The sequence below is a fragment of the Micromys minutus genome (genome assembly GCF_963924665.1).
Source record: "Micromys minutus genome assembly, chromosome: 22".
Lineage (NCBI taxonomy): Eukaryota > Metazoa > Chordata > Mammalia > Rodentia > Muridae > Micromys > Micromys minutus.
Window position 1 is genome coordinate 6,238,923 of NC_137957.1, and position 11,738 is coordinate 6,250,660.

Consider the following 11,738-nt stretch of genomic DNA (forward strand, 5'->3'; position numbering starts at 1 on the left):
TAAAGGCAAGTTCTACCATGCTTAGCTGTTTGTTTTTGAGCCAGAGCCCCAGTTTTTCTAGCTTCAAATTCCCTATAGCCTGGGATGACTTTGAACTTCTGAGCCTTCTGGCTCCAATTTCCCAAGTGTTGGGATTACAGGCCATCACCATGTAACAGGCTACATGTGATTTATTTAAATCTGACTAGCCCTTTCTTTGATTAAGTGGAATTTTCATTGGAATGATATGAGCTATTTCATAAATAAGGTACCCCATTGTTCATCCAAGGTCAAGAATTTATCACCAACTGATGAGTGTAAAAGAGTTGCCCGCCTTTCAGAACATTCCTTTCTCTCATAATGAAACTGTCAGCTGTTAGGACTCATACTTAGTGGCAGACTAAGACATGGCTCTACACTGTTGCCTAGATCATCAAGAGCATTTCCTTCAGTCTTTGGGGAAGCTTAAACTCAGGGGAAAAAAAAAAAACATTTTTAGTTTCAAGACAGAATTTGCAGATGAACCAGTATGAAGAGAATCGGTAGCTGGCAGGTAGGCTTGATGGTTGAAGGTATCTGTCACCAGGCTTTAATGGCCTGACTTGAGTTCCATCCCCAGGACTCACGGGGTGGAAGGTATGTACACACAGAGTGCTTGCCTTACAAGCATGAGGTCTTGAGTGTGAATCACCGGCATCTGTGTAAAATCCAAGAGGCACAAAACACATCTGCAGTCTCAGTGCTTTGGGGACAGAGTCAGGGGCATTCCTGGATTCATTAGCCAGCAGCCTAGTGAATTAATAACCTTCATGTTCAGTGAGAGATCTCGTCTCAAAAAAGAAGATGGGGGCTAGAAGGATGGCTCAGTGGTCAATTGCACTCGCTGCTCTTCAAGAAACCAATTCCTAGCAACCACAGGATGCCTTGAAACAGGTTCTGGAACTCCATTTCCAGGGGATCTGAAGCCCTCTTCCAGATGGCACAGGAGTCATGCACTTGGTACGCAGACACACGAGCAGGAAAAACTCCGTGTCAGCCACTGTTGCGTTGCTGTGAGAAGACACCATGAGGGACACAGCTGTTATAAGAGAAAGCATTTCAGTGGAGGCTTGCTTATTGTCTCAGGCCATCATCCATCATGTTGAGGACCGTGGTGACGTGCAGGCAGACACTGGAGCAGTAGCTGAAAACTACACTCAGATCCAGAGGCAGAGAGAGAGAGAGAGAGATTCTGGGCTTGGCATGGGCTTTTGAAATCTCAAAGCCCACCCCTGTGGTGACAATTTTGGCATTTTGGGTTTCTTTTGAAAACACACACTCAGAGAAATATTATAAGAATATGTTTTCATTTTAATCCCAGGTGTGGGATATGGGGCTGCTTCCGATTGGCCACAAGAGCTAAAATTTGCCTCGTGCTCTAGCAGGGGCGTGGTTTTGCCCGCTGCAAGTAGTTTCTGCGACTGTGTGATGTTTGGAATTCTGGGAACTCTTCAGAGGGTATGGGAATGTCAGGGCCCTGAGAGGTTGTGGTGGGTTGCTGGCAATTGGTTGTTTGCTGTCGGTTGTGATTAATTAAGTAGTCATGGGCAAAGAAGAAACAGGAAGATATTAGATATCAATATCTTTTGAAGATTATACTTGCCCCAAGGAACTGATCACCCCTGATCAGCAGAAAGTAGTCTAACAATAATGTTAAACTTTCCCTTCTCTCATTTCCCCTCCTATCTAGTGTTAGGGGGTTGAAAGGGTGGAATATGAGGGGTAGAGGAGGGTGAAAGGAGCAATAACTCACAAAATAGCCAAAAGAATGCCTACACACCCTCAGAGATGCACTTCCTCTAAGAAGACCATATCTCCTAATCCTTTCAAATAATGCCACTCCCTGGTGACTAAATTGACAAATATATGAGCCTTTGGGCCATTCTTATTCAAACCACCATACACTCATACACATAAAAATAATATTAAAAATTTAAAAGAAAACATGAAACCCAACATAGTGTTGTATATCTTTAACTCTTAGCACTCTGGGAGACAGAAGCAGGCAGGTCTCTGTAACTTCAAACCCAGCTTGTCATGTATATAATGATTACCAAGTCAGACAAGGCTGTATAGTGAGACCCCTTTTCAAAAATAAAATGGCTAGAGAGATGCTTTGCCTACATGTATGTGAACTATCTTCATGCTTGTTACCCTCAAGGGTCAGAAAAGGTCATAAGATTTCCTCGAACTGTTACAGTTGTGGGCCACCATGCAGCTGCTGTTAATCAAACCTGGATCCTCTTCAAGTTCAGTATGTGTTCTGACCCGATGAGCCATATCTCCAGTATCCCCCGCCCCACTTTTGGTAAGTGAGTGGCTAGATAATAGTGCCTCAAAACAAAAATAAAATATATAATAAATATATAATAATAAAATAAAGGAGATCATTCGGTGCTGGAGACAGAAGCAGGTGAATCTCAGAGTTCGAGGCCACCCTGGCCTACAGTTAGTTCCAGGAAGTCAGAGCTACATAGAGGAATCCTGTGGAAAGAAAGAGAAGAAAAAGGAACGAGAAGAGAAGAGGAGGAGGGAGAGTCGGCTCAGTGAATGGTCCCTCAGATAAAAACAGTCTTAAAAGAAGCTGACATTATCACTAGAAAGCAGAGCTGTGTCTTGCCCTGGTCGGCAGATGCTGCTGTCAGAGGCACGCCAATACCCATCCAGGGCAGTTAGCTCCAGGGCAGCTTCTGAGAAGCCCCTTCAGCTCAGTAGCTGAGGCCAATTCATATTCTGCCAAGACACAGCTTTTTCCCAAGCTAGTCAGCTTTGAGATCAAAGGTGATCTCTTTAGGGTGTTTGAAATTATGTAGAAGTTTTGATTGGGGTAGGGTGGCCTACAGAAAATACTGTCTTTGGTAATAGTGCTGGCCAGAAGTCCCTGGTACATGCTGTTCCAAAGTGCTCACTGCTGTTTTGTAACTGAATTTTTTTTTTCTTATTTCCTCTTAGTTTGAAATCTGCAGCTTATATTTTCCAGCATGGGAGAAACTTATCGCATGTTTTACTGTCCACCCTCCCCCACCTCCCTCTCAACATTCACAAAAGGACTTTTTTCTCAAATTGACACACCTTTTATCACTCTCCCCTCTCACTTCCTCTTTACAAACCTCGTGTGATGCACACCCCCTCACTTTACATACTGTGTGTGGTGTGCACAAACACACACACACACAAGCTAAGGATGTTAAAGAGGGATGAGTTATTGTGGGTCAGGTTAATTTGTGTGGACAACAAGGACTGTGGAGCCCTGTGGGTGTGAAGAATACCGTGGCAGAGGCAGGAGACTCCCTTTCTTTATTGGTGTCTTAGGATTTTATTGCTGTGAAGAGACTTCATCACCTAGGCAGCTCTCATAAAGGACAACATTTAACTGTGACTGGCTCATAGTTTCAGAGGATTTATTATCAATTTGGGAAGAATGGTGATAGAGAAGGAGCTGAGAGTTCTACATCTAAATCTGCAGGCAACAAATGGAAACTATCACAGTGGGCATAGCCTGAGCATAGGAGACCTCAAAGCCTGCCCCCACAGTGACTCACTTCCTTTAACAAGGCCACTCCTAAGGGCCAACTATAGGGCCAGACCTTTATTATTATTATTATCATCATCATCATCATCATTATTATTATTATTATATGTAAGTACACTGTCACTGTCTTCAGTGAACCAGAAGAGGGCATTAGATCTCATTACAGATGCTTGTGAGCCACCATGTGGTTGCTGGGATTTGAACTCAGGACCTCTGAAAGAGCAGTCAGTGCTCTTAAGCACTGAGCCATCTCTCCAGCCACAGGGCCAGACCTTTTAACACACGGGAAAATGGTCTCATGATTCTGTTTGCTGGAAAGGCTTTGAGTTCCAGGCTGTTGATTTGCATCTTTTTAGAAGCATCATTGTCCTGGAAACAGAGAGATAAGATCAAAGTTTGCCAGACAAAAACATCTGAGAACTTGTAAGGCTGATGAGAAGCTGGTCTCTTGGTGAGACTGATTTTGTAGGCACTAGCCAGCACACCTTATGCTCAAGTGGTCCCCTGAGCTGACTAGAGCTGTTATTATCATAAAAAGATCAGTGGATGTCAGTTTGTTATTGTTCTCAAGCCCCATAACTTCTGGAAAGACACAAGACTCGGAGGATTATTCTTTATAAATCTGTGTCTCCTGTTCACAGAACCTAGAAACTTTCCATGGGGTAAGTGTGAGACTGAAGTTCATATCGCTAGCATCCACATAAATGTCGTGTGTAGTGGCTTGCTTGTAATCTCAGCACATGAGAGACAGAGACAAGGGAGCTCTGGAACAAGCTACATTAGCTAATTAGAAAATTCTGGGTTCAACTGAGAGACCCTAGCTCAGTAAATATATATGGGGGGGTGTGCAGAAAGTCACCATCAGTCTCTGAGCTCCACATGCACACACATGCACATGCACACACACGTGCACCCATAAGAAAAAGAACACTCATACCCCAAACATGTTTACCTTATAACCTGAGAAAAAGCAAACCGGGTTTCCAAGGCTCGCCAGATGGGGCAAGATTAAATCCCATGGCAGAAGCTTCTGCTCACTTCCCAGGCTCTGTTTCTGCGACTTCTGCTGTTAACCAGATAAGTGGCTTTGGCTTGGTTTCTTTTCTGAGAGATTAGAGATCAACTCTCAGCTCCATTCCAGCTCTAAGCTCTTGAAGCCTCTGTCCTATCCCTAGTTCAGGAAATAGAGAGGCTTACGGACGTAGCTTGTCGCAAGCAAGAATCTTTGTTAAAGGAGCCCGGAAATGTCTTTCTGGCCCAAGCAGCCGAGAGTGAGCTCTTTGGACCAGCTCTTTGAACTTCTCACCAGTATTGCCACCAAAGACAATTTTCCACCGCTCCGAAGTTCTGTCCTTTGCTGGAATCAAGATGTCTATGTAATTTCAAGCACTTGTTTGTGGAATCTTTGACTTTAAAACAGACTGTTTTGAAGCTCAAATCATTAGCAGCATGGTGACACACAACCATAACTGAAGCATGCAGAAGGCAGGAGAGTCGTGATTTTCAGGCCGGTGTAGGCTGTGTATTACAAGCTAGGTTGCACTCCATATTGAGATTCTGCCAAGCAGGTGAAGGCTCAGCAGGTAAACTCACAGGCTGCCAAGCTTTATTACCTGAGTTCTAGCCCGGAACCCACATGGTGGGATGAGAGAACCAACTCCACCAGCTATATTCTGACCTCCTAACATGCTCATTCATACACATCCATAAAAATGTGATTTAGAGGCTGAAGAGATGGCTCAGTGATTATGAACACAAACTGCTCTTCCAGAGGTTCTGGGTTCAATTCCCAGCCCTGAGGTGGTAGTTCATCACCTTCTGTAACTTCATTTTCCTTCCTTCCTTTCTTTTTTTATTATTTATTTATTTTATGTATGTGCATATACTGTCTTCAGACACACCAGAAGAGGGCGTCAGATCCCATTACAGAAGGTTGTGAGCCACCATGTGGTTGCTGGGAATTGAACTCAGGACCTCTGGAAGAGCAGTCAGTGCTCTTAACCACTGAGCCATCTCTGCAGTCCCCTAATTAAAAAAATCTTAAGGCAATTTTTTAAAATAGGGATTCTGTTAGGGGACCTGCAAGATGGCCCAACAGGTAGACGTAACCCTGACACCCTGAGTTCCTCCCTGAGGCCTTGCAGGCTAGGAGAAAATGGACCCTTATGAGTTGTCTTGTGACTTCTCCACTTGTGTTGTGGCACAGATGCCCCCACACACACAAAAAAAAAAATGATGTTTTAAGATAAAATAAAGATGAAAAAAATGTAAAGATTGTCTCAGGGCTGGAGAGATGGCTCAGCTGTCCAGGGCTCTTTCGACTCTTCTGGAGAACCTGAGTCCAGGTCTCAGCACCCATGTCAAGGAGCTAAGAGCCACCTGTCACTCCAGTTGCAGGGGAATGTAGTATGTCACATGCACATAGGTAGACACAGACACATGCACAGTTTTGGGGGGGGTGCACATGAGAACAGGTTTCTGTGGAAGCCAGAAGAAAATGCCAGGTGTCCTGGAGCTGTGATCTGACTGGGTGGCTGTGATCTGACTGGGTGCAGGAGGTCTGACTGGGTGCAGGAGGTCTGACTGGGTGCAGGTCTCTGCTGACCCATCTCTCCAGCCTCTCATACATATAATTCACAATAATAAAATATTTTCAAGAGACCACTTACTTCGGGCTGGAGTGAGAGATCAGTTGGTAAAGTGCTGGCCTTGCAAGTGCGGACCTGAGCCCAAACCATGGACTCCAGGTAAAATAAATAAATAACCAAGCAGGCATGGCGGCTCCCCAACACTGGGGCAACAGGAACAAGAGGACCCCAGAGGCTCATTTGCCAACTGCTTGGCTGGTTCCTGACCAATGAGAGGCCCTGTCTCAGGTCAGGATAAACCTGGTAGGAGGAATCAAGAAATGAAGTTTACTGTCAAGCCAACCTCACTCAGCATAGTAGAGGGAGAGGGCCCACTCTCACGAGTTGTCATCCAACCTCCACATGTGTGTTATAACATGTGTGCCCCATACACACACATATAAACTCATATGCAAACAAATGGAAATGACAGCCAAAGCTGTCCTCTGGCCTCTGTATACACACATATGTACACACAACACACACATAAGTAAACATTTAAAAAGACCCCCATCTTTAAAACAAAAATTTGTCTCTAAAACATACATTTTTCAGGCTAGAGAGATGGTTCAGTGGTTAAGAGCACTGTAAGGATTAGTATAGGTCACATTGATCTTCCCCACTCTATTTCTCTATCCCTCCAAGCGTACAGCTGAACAGTAGTAACCGGAAAGAGCTATGCCGTAAACGCTGGGCTTAGATACCCTCTTGTGCCCCATGCCTGGTGACTTAGTAATTTGTTTAGCCTTCTCCCTTAGTTTCTGGATCCTGAAATGAGATATGGATCAATGGGCTGCGGTGGCACAGGTTCCCCTCCTTCCCATCGAAACTTCTGCTCTCGCTCTCCTGCAGTCTTCTGAGATCTAAGAGGAGCCGATGAGGTGACTTTCCCCCTGCCCTGGCACTCCTAGCATGATGAGCCCATCCCCTCGGCTCCCAAAGCACTTGGTCCTGAAACTGATCTTCTCTACCCGGTTTATACGTAGGCAGGAGGTTACGAGGCACAGCCAGGTTAAAGATGAGTCTGTTACAAGGATGCATGACCTGAGCGTGTGTCTCCTTCAGTGCCTGTGAGCTAGCCCTAAAGAGCATGTTGGAGCTGGCGTTGCTCAGCTTGGGTCTGATTCCTAAAAAAGGTGTACAGCCGCTGACATACATTTGTCTACATTTATCTCTAGCCTGGTTCCCTCTGTAGCCCAGTTCTGTAAAGCCTTCGTAGGAGGCAAATCCAGCTTCTAGCATATCTTTGCTCGTATTTCATGCTGGGTAGGGAGGCACATGCAGAAGAGGATGAGGCTGTGGTTACTGTCTGCTCAGGGTTCCTGAATTGCTCACACCCAAGACTCCAGAAACTGTGCTTGGATTTGTTAAGAACTACTGGACTTCATCTCAAACTCAGGTCCTCGAGGGAACAAGAGAAATGTTCCCACTTCTCCCTCCTGCTGTTTGGAAGTGATAACTAAAAGTATGTCATGGAGCCTTTAATCTCAGCATTTGGGAATTGGAGGCAGGCAGATTTCTGAGTTCCAGGCTAGCCTGGTCTACAGAGTGAGTCCCAGAACAACCAGGATTATACAGAGAAACCCTGCATCAGAAAACCCTGTATCAAACAGCATTTCCCCACAATAAAAAGCAAGGCATGGAGCCTTTCCAGGCGCCCCCTTCACTGTCTTCCCAGTCAGTGCCTGCCATTTTTCCTGCCACATTTCCATCGGTTAGACCACAGGGAGTGTGTTTCTGAATCCTTGAATTTTGGCATGTCTTTCCTTTAAACAGGATTTTTTGGCAGATTTGAATGCTTACCATATTATCTCAGTCTATTAAGTCCCATATGTAGCAGGACTTGTTAGCTCATGCCTGTAATCCCACCATTTGGAAATAAGTTTGAGGCCAGCCCAGGCTACATAGTGAGTTCTGGGACAGCCTTGGCTATAGAGTGAGACCCCCATCTCTAAAATAAAATAGGACATGGTAACACATATGGCCCGTACATGGGAGGGGGCAGCAGGAGGGTCAGGGGTTCAGGGTCATCTTCAGTCACAATAGCAAACTGGAGGCCAACCTGGGGTATATAAAACTCAGTCTCAAAAAATTAACATAAGAACACTAAAAATTAGCCAGGAGGTGGCACACACCTTTAATCCCAGCCCTCTGGGAGGCAGAAGCAGGCACATCTTTGAGTTTGAGGCCAGCCTGTTCTATAGAGTGAGTTCCAGGACCACTAAGGACTATACAGAGAGACCCTGTCTCAACAAACAAACAAACAAATTAAATCAATTAAAAAGTAAATGTCAGGCTGGAGAGATGCCTCCCTCAGTGGTTAAAAACATTGGCTGGCTGCTCTTCCAGAGATCCTGAGTTCAATTCCCAGCAACCACATGGTGACTCACAACCATCTGTAATGAGATCAGATGCCCTCTGCTGGTGTGTCTGAAGACGGGAACAGTGTACTCATTCATTACCACCTGTTAGGGAAAAGACATGGCTTTCAGCCATTCTTGCTCAAAGGGAATATAGCATGTGGGAGGAAGCCAGTGCCTTGGAGGAATTTGGTTAAGCCGGCAAGTGATTCAAAACATGGTGAGATGCCTCAAAGGTACTTACGACTGAGGCTTTGATCCCTGAGACCCACGTAGTAGGAAGAGAACCAGTGCCTACAAGTTAGCTCCTAACCTCCACAGGCTTGCTGTGGCATGTGTGTGTCTCTCTCACACACAACACACACACACAAACACATCACACAGACTCACAACACATATACAAACCCAGCCAACACACACACCACAAACAATTTTAAATTAAATGAATAATAAAAATGAGGGAGTGCTAGGGAGACTGGCCTAGCATGTGTGAAGGCCTGGCTTTAGTCTGGGGGAGGGGCTCTTCCAACCCAGAGATCACCTGAACTGTTTTCTGACCTCCTGCAGAGCACTTCCTTCTTCCTTCTTCATGGGGAAGAGTGGGAGAGACTGGCCATATCTAGTTGCTCTGCATTCAGTTCACTGAGCAGAATTTACAAGAGCGTGTGTTTCTCCCTCCGTAACTGAATAACATTATGATTTTGCTTTTGTTTTGAGTCAGGATCTTGTAATGTAGCTCAGACTGGCCCCAGATTCGTTGTGATCCTCTTGTTTCAGCCTCTCAAGAGCTGGAACCACTGTGTGTGTGTGTGTGTGTGTGTGTGTGTATGTGAGTGTGTGTGTGTGTGTGTGAGTGTGTGTGTGTGTGTGTGTGTATGTGAGTGTGTGTGTGTTGAGTGTCTTGAGACTAGGTCTTGGTCCTAGTACTCACTATATAGCCCAGGCTAGCTTCAGACTCATGGTGATACTCTTGCCTCTCCCAAGCCATGGGATGGATTGCAGGTGTGTACCACTAGGCCCCACATATCCATGTACCTTTAAATGCTTTCCTTTCTATCTTAGATCTTTGAGCAAATCTTATATTGGATTGCTAACTTGTTTCTCCTTACATGCCACCTTTTCCAGAGTGTCTCTAGCAGGCTCTGCTAACTTATCCCAGCTTCTCTAAGAAGGACTTAGAACTGTTTGCCTGCTCAGGTAGGGGAGTAGGTGCTTTGAGGGGCGAAAGCAGAAAAGTTGAAAGTCATGTGCTGTAGGAAGATTTGGGCAAAGAGTAAAGTCCGTCTCCTGATTTGCTCCGAGCTTTTGGAAAACCAAGATTGAGAACAGCAGACTGAAGACCACTCTTACTTTTCGAACTTCCCATCAGGATCAGATGGAGAAAACTGAGCACTGATTTTGCTCAAAATATGTCACACAGCAAGTGCCAAGAGCCATTAAGAATAAAGAGAACTCAGTTTATTCTAGGATGAAAGTCTACCTCAGAAAACACTCCCCGGGACTAGGGAGACAGCCCAGCAGATAAAGTATTTACTCACCCTGCAAACATAAAGACCAGAACCCAAGTTAAAAGGGCGGGGAGGGGCTGGGGGTCTAGCCTGGTCAAAGAGTGCTTATTTAGCAAGTAGAAGGCCCTGAATTCAATTCTCAGTGCTGCATAAAACCCGATATTGTGGAGCCTGCCCGTAATCCCAGCATTGGGGTAGGTGCAGGAGGACCGTCCTCAACTACAAAGCAAGACAGCCTGAGAGAGAAAAGGAGGGACCAGGCATGCTGGCCATACTCCTGCATGTGTAACAACAGTGTTCGGAAGTGAAAACAGGTGGAACCCTCAGGCTTGCTGACCACCTGGCCTGGTGTACTTAGGGAGTTCCAGACCAGTGAGAGACCCTGCCTCAACAACCATCTGAGAGTGACTATACAACCTCTGGCCTGTATTGGTAGCCGCAGCAGCAGCAACAGTGCATATACACATTCCCACACACTCTGTCTCTCTGTCTGTCTTTCTGTGGGTCATTTCATCAAGGATCCAAGCCACTCTTCCTGAGACAGTGTTTCAACTGAAGAACCAGCTGAACTTGTTCTGCCTTTTAAAGAACAGAACCCTCTCCTCTCACGAGGGTCACTCTAAAGAAAAAGATTTTTTATTTTTTGTTTTGTTTTGTTCTCCTTTGCTTCATTTTGTATTGTTTGAGAGGATCTCCTGGAGCCCAAAGTGGCCTTAAACTGAACTTTGTATCGGAGAATGGCCTTAAACTTTATCTCTCTCTAACACAATCTCCCAAATGCTGGAACAACAGGGGAGCAGCTATGCCAGGAATCCAATCCAAGGTTTAGTGTAAACTAGACAAGTACTCCCTCCATCGGCTGAGCTGAAAGGAAGCAATACAATGAAGAGACTGTGCTCTGTAGGGACAGGAGAGATGGCTCAGTGGCCAGGAGTACACACTGCTTTTGCGGAGGACCCCATACCTGCGTCGGGTCATATTTGTTTGTAACTCTAACTCCAGGGGTGTCTTAGGCTTTCTATTGCTGCAATGAAGCACCATGACCAAAAAAGCAAGTTGGAGAAGAGTTTATGCGTCTTACATCACAGTCTACACTGAAGACAGTCAGAACACACAGCCAGACATGGTGGCGTGCGCCTTTAATCTCCACACTTGGGAGGCAGAGGCAGGCAGATCTCTGAGTTTGAGGCCAGCCTGGCCTACAAAGCTAATTCCAGGACAGCCTGTTTCAAAAAACAAAACAAGCAAACAAACAAACCCCAACAAAGTCAGGACAGGGTAAGAACCTGGAGGCAGGAGCTGAAGCTATGGTGGAGTGTTGTTTACTGACTTGCTCTCCATGGCTGACTCAGTCAGCTTTCTTATAGAACCCAGGACCCAAGGATGGCATCCCACACAATGGGCTGCCCCACCTCCCAATCATCAATTGAGAAAATGCCTCACAGCTGGATCTCATGGAGGCATTTTATCAACTGAGGAGCCTTTCTCTGTGATGACTCCAGCTTGTGTCAAATTGACACAAAATCAGCCAAGTCAAGGGGAGTCAATCCAATGCTTCTGGCCTCCAAGGGTACCTGCACTCATATGCACACGTGTGTGCGAGCACACACACACACACACACACACACACACACACACACACGCTCGCATGAGCACACACACAAACTTAAAAAATGATAAAAATAGATCTTAG